The sequence below is a fragment of the Miscanthus floridulus genome, chromosome 3, assembly GCF_019320115.1.
Source record: "Miscanthus floridulus cultivar M001 chromosome 3, ASM1932011v1, whole genome shotgun sequence".
Classification (NCBI taxonomy): Eukaryota; Viridiplantae; Streptophyta; class Magnoliopsida; order Poales; family Poaceae; genus Miscanthus; species Miscanthus floridulus.
The window spans coordinates 66,908,582-66,914,255 of record NC_089582.1 but is presented as its reverse complement, the minus strand read 5'-3'; the positions used below and the strand labels follow the sequence as shown (position 1 = coordinate 66,914,255).

General features: G+C 43.5%; 1 non-coding gene across 1 annotated transcript; it reads right to left on the bottom strand.

Annotated features, from left to right (window-relative positions):
* Window positions 1-5,363: 5,363 nt before the first annotated feature.
* Window positions 5,364-5,470, bottom strand: LOC136547711 (small nucleolar RNA R71). Its single transcript, XR_010781674.1, has one exon. It is a non-coding gene; the product is annotated as a small nucleolar RNA R71 (small nucleolar RNA).
* Window positions 5,471-5,674: the final 204 nt, after the last annotated feature.

The following is a 5,674-nucleotide window of genomic DNA, read 5'->3' as shown; positions in this document are numbered from 1 at the left end:
ACTAAATTTAAAGATATGGTTAAATGATGATGATGATAATGACAATGAGCCATGAAATACCTGATATGGTTATTATTGTTTGCAACCTTAATCAAGTGATTGATTAGTATAGGTGCTAATATAGAGGTTAGGTAATGGCTAGAAGTCACTTGCTAGTACAGGTGAATAATGCTAATGGTTACTCAAGCTTTTACGCAAAAAGGTTGTCCAGCCAGATCCACTAAATTAAGCTATGCATGATCCTTGGTGTCATTTGTTTTGGTTTCCAACGAGTAAGTCTGGCTGAGTACATTCGAGTACTCAGGGTTTATCCCACCATGTTGCAAGGTGAAATTCTCAGCCTATTGAAGATGGTGGATAACCTGCCGGTGGGCTCGGTGATTCTAGATTTAGTTCTCATCTGTATGCTTTTGTCTGAGGATGTCACTTATACTGGTAATATATTTGGAACTTATGTTAATGTAATCATTTGAAAGCTATGTTGTTTTCACTAAGCGGTTTTGAAACCCAAACTTGTACTATTATTTGTGAACCCATTTGTAATATTATTTTTGCTGCAACTCTGCGTATGTGATGTGTATTTGCTTAATCACGCGATCTTGGTTATGATGTTGATTTACCAAGGTCTTTCGGGACACTCGGCGGACTACCAGGTTTATATGAGTGAAAGTATGTGTGTGTCAACGTGTTAGTGGGGATAGCCGTACTTGATCTTGTAGAGGGAGTAAAGTAGTAATCGGCAGTGTAAGCGTGGTGCTTAGACTCTCGTTACTCGTGGATGCACCCTGTATTCCAAACCGGTGGTAGATCATGAGTGTGAGATTCTCATTGAGTCCTTTGTAGTCCACCTCCCATCTATAGGCCAAGTAGGACCCAGCTACTATGGAAAGCATCCTCTACTAGTGTCTTTCCTTAGTAATGTCCCTAGTTGAATAGTAGAAGACATAGCTTACCTAAGTCAAAACTAGAGAATCTTAGTTATCCTCTCTATGCTCCTGTTTATCCTTAGCCTTGTTGCTACCCCTAGTTAAGTTAGATTGTAGTTAATCTCACATGTTTCCCTATGGATACAATACTTGGAATACTTCTGGGTGAAAGCTACAGTGGTATCCGTGCACTTGCAGATTTATCTATGTGCATCTTAAATATACCAACAATCACCCAACTATGGGACTCTCCAACTTCTACCTGACCAACTTCTCGATCATGGGTGTAAATTCGGGCTCTCAATAAACTCTGATTCTAAACGCCTATGGTAGGCCTGAGTATGGGAAAGTTGCTAAGTCCTGATTGGCAGATATTGATGATGCCATACTCTCTAAAATCCTAACTACCAGATATGTTGGCTACCGAATCCATACTGAAGAAGACCTAAAGGCTCATGACTCAATCAATCAGGGTAGGATATCTCAAGATCACACAAGACCCAACTATGGCCTAACTACATAGTTTGTAACGAAAATCAGCCTTGGATATAAATAGCTAGGTGTACCCCATGTTGTAATCATCGAAACTCTTGTAGGCATAGCCATCTTGTAATCACCATCGCGCTATTCGATGAGATCGTAATACAAACAAGTAGCAACTGGACATATGGCTTTTACTTGCTTCTCAGGGGCCCAAACCAGTATAAATCTTAGTGTCTTGATTGTGATTGCTCTTTGCACCAAGTGAGTTCCTCCAAGAACCAAATATCTGCTTATAAAAAAACACCGACACAATGGAAGAAATCGACGATGTTCCAATGCACACAACCTTCCAACATTATTTCAAATATATATTTTTGATGTCATCAAAATAGTGTGTGCATGCATTATATCCCTTGTTTGACTGTTATCGGTGTTTTATCACTCGACTGAGTGAATTCATAATGTGTGTCGCCCTACGTCTAGTCTCAGAGATAATTCAAGTGCGTGTTCCTCGGTTGAATGCTCTAAAGTTCTTACAATGGGATATGATAGAAGGGAGAAAGATGTAGGAGAGTGGAGAGGGACTGCCCGAATGAAGTCTCGATAGTTTCGTCCCTCTAGAAAGGAGTCCTGGCTGCCCTTATATAGAGTCTAGGGCCAAGTTACATACAAAGAGATAGGTTCTCCTAATGAGTGGTCGTGAGCCTAAGGGAGGGGAAACTAGCTAACTTGTCTTGCAAGGAAAGCCATCTTATCTTGGCAGTTAGTGCATGTCTGAGCATGGTTATCATCATGGTCTTGTGCCAACGCTATAGCATGGTGTGGCGTGATGCTGTAATGCTGGTCGTGATGGCGTTGTTGGCATAGTAGTGGTTCGCCAGCTGTCCCGTGCGATATGAGCTTGTCATGGCCTTTGTCATTGTCTCATGTCCTTCTAGTGGCGTCAGTATGGGAGTAGGTAGTCGCTCCCACAACGTCGGCTGTCCTACTGGTCGTGAGGCCAGTGGCCACAATCCTGAGCCACAAGGTCACCATATTGGTCTCCACCTGCCTAGGCGGTGCTGTCTTTGTCCTGCTCCACAGTGGCATAGGGATGGTGTCTGTCTGGTCTGAGGGGATAGCTGTCCCCTTAGTCCTAATGGAGTGAGTGGGGCATGCCTACCCTTATCAGAGCAGGCATACTTGATGGAGCTCGACCTTTCCCTATTCCTTCTAGGGTCAAGATAGAGGAGAGGTCATGTGGCGTTGTGTTGCGAGTAGTGAAAGGAGAAGGGAGAGCTCGTGGCTGACCTCTATGCAGCTTAGATAGGGCTTATTGCTGAGCTTGTGCTTGCTTGGCCATTGTGGGTCACCCGAGCGGCTAACTAATCGGTGTCTTGAGATACCCGGGGTATCATAACCCCTGACAGTAGCCTTCAAGCATCTTTGCAATCATGAAGTGATCGTGGAGATGATGATGTCTACATGTGTCTAGCATGAGCTTGAGGTCATGGCTGGTCTAAGCTCAGGGCTCGACCCCTTGTGGGCTAGAGTCGTTCAATGCAGTAGGTAGCTATTATGTCCCGTCCGATCAAGCTACCTTGATGGTCCAGTATGCGACTGCTCTGCTAAGCCTGGCCGTGTGTTGGCGGTCCTTAACGACCATATTCGACCGCCAATTAAGACACAAATAAAGGATAAACTAGCATGATTACTCACATATGTTATTTGTATTGACCTATTTCCACATGTATCGGAGATCATTGTTTTGCAAGGCATAGACATGAAACACATGGAAATGGAGTCAAAATGCTCAACCTGGAAAGCATAAAAGCAGAATCCGTGCAAAAGAATGAAGAGAAGGCCCATGTACCTTGTAACTCTAGGCCAACCACCGACATAGTTGTGGCCCTAGACCAACTAAGGAACTAACTGAACAAAGATGGTGGCAAGAGGAGCCACCCCTGGTGCGGGTGTGGCTGCACCCCAAGCTACATCGCCTTGCCTCCCCTTCTGCATGGCGCTTCCTAGGTGATCTCCCCTACTGACGGTTGCATGGGCACATGTAGAGAAACCGACCATAGCTTTGCTATAAATAGAGGGGAGGAGCTCTCACATAAACACACACCACACAAGAGCCATTCTCCATCTCCACTTGTATTCTTTTCTACTATTTTTATTATTAGGAGCTTGGCAAAGCTTGTAATTGGAGATCAAGAACATCTTGAAGATATTTGGTATGATCAATACAATGTTCTTCATTCTAATTCATGTCATGTTCTTCATCTTGTTCTTGTTCTTATTCTATCATTGTTGCTATGATCATGATTTAGGGCTAGGTTCTTATGTTACTAGTTTAGCATATGATCTTCTATGCTCTATCATTCATACAACACACAAGGAGAAGAGCTACATTATCCTTTAGGATAAGAGCATCACTCCTAGGACTCATGCCCTAGTTAGCTAGTTAGAGTTGAGTAGAGAGAGATGTGAGGGAGAGTTGGGTAAGAACCAGACTAGGCGGTAGCCTTCCTCCGCTTTCACCTCAATGAACACTTATTTTGTGGATTCATTCGCTAAGTAAGTGTTTGTGGTTCTTTTGGTGTAAAGTCCTTCAGTTAGTTAATCTTTACTCTTATTTGCTTGTGGGTTCATCATCCATTCTTGTAGCAGATACTCTAGTAGAGGGCCCTAATAAAGATGGATAACCCTACCGGAATGCTAGAGTAGTACTCGATAGCGTAAACATGGTGTCTAGGCTAGAGGCTACCTTCATTTCCCTCGTATCCTCTGGTTGAGGGGTGGGCGGCAGGTGGTGGCAGCCCTGTCCATCCTTCATAATCCCCCACATTTGGATACGGCATAGAGCCATAGGCCGACAATGCTTGGCGGACCAAGTGTTATCCGATGCCCAAAGTAAGCAAGTAGAAATAAAGTTTATCTATCCTTAGACCCTAAAACCATAGGAATCCATCTCTATCCTCATCATCGCTACCCTTGTGTACACTAGGATGCCTGCTCCTATTTAGGTTTTGTTCTTTTATTCTTTATTCTTTATTTTATCTTTATCCTTCAGATTGGCTTGAGTGCATGTGTCACACTATCCCATATTTATCCTAGCTTACCCCTGTTATGAACTTTGGTCTATTATACAATCATGTTGTTTTGACCATGTCCCTACTAGAGACTTTTATACCATGTCTTCCTTTGGGAAAATATAAATGAATGATACCCAAATATTTCCGGGTGAAATGCTACAATGATATATCCATGCGCTTGCAGGAATATTTCTGCATGTGTTCAAAAATATCGTCAAGGTATTTCTTGGCGGAATCGCTAGGACTTATAATCCTGGTGATGATGTTAAGAAACGCTAACAAGAATTTTTGGCTGCTGTTGCTAGGGAAGGCACTAGGTTAAAAGAATCTTTTAGGACATGTTCATGATAATATGCATGTGTAGTAGCCATTGATCATAACAGGATAACTTTGCTTGTTTTCTCCTATTGTGGATGAAAATAGGATAGTGTAAGATAGTTTTGACTTGCCGATGACCTTCACCAAGAATCCAGAGTCCTTCCTAATGAAGGCCCGACCTCATGTCGATCCTCCTTCCACTACTCCACTGGTAACTGAACCCGTCACCCAGTACCATTTGTACCTAACACCATGGCCAACAAGACGCTGCAGGATAACTTTGAGTTGAAGACAGGCCTAATAATGATGGTGCAGGCAAATCCATTCTATGGACTACCTAGCGAGGACGCTAACGCACATCACCAACACTTCCTGGAGATGTGCGACACCGTCATCATGGAGGGTGCTGCATCAGAGGTAATTAGAACACACTTGTTCCTATTCTCCCTCTGAGGGAGGCTGAAATAGTGGTTCTACAAGGACTAGAAAGCTATCAACACATGGAATAAATGTTCCACGACATTCCTCGCAAAGTTCTTCCCGATGGACAAAACCAATACCTTTCATGGAAGAATTTCCAACTTCCAGCAGACAGCATCAGAATCCATCCTGGAAGCATGGGAGAGGTTGTAAGAACACATCCTTGCCTGCCCACACCACTGGATGGAAGACTAGTTGATCCCTTAGAACTTCTACAATGGGCTAACTTCCACATCCATAGCCCACATAGATGCTGCTGTCAGAGGAGGCCTTCTTCTCACTCATAGTCAGCGGAGCTACGACCCTCATTGAGAAGATGGTCTCCAACCAAGGTTGGAGTCAAGATAAACTCCAAACCCAAAAAGACGGCATGCATATCGTGGAGGAAAC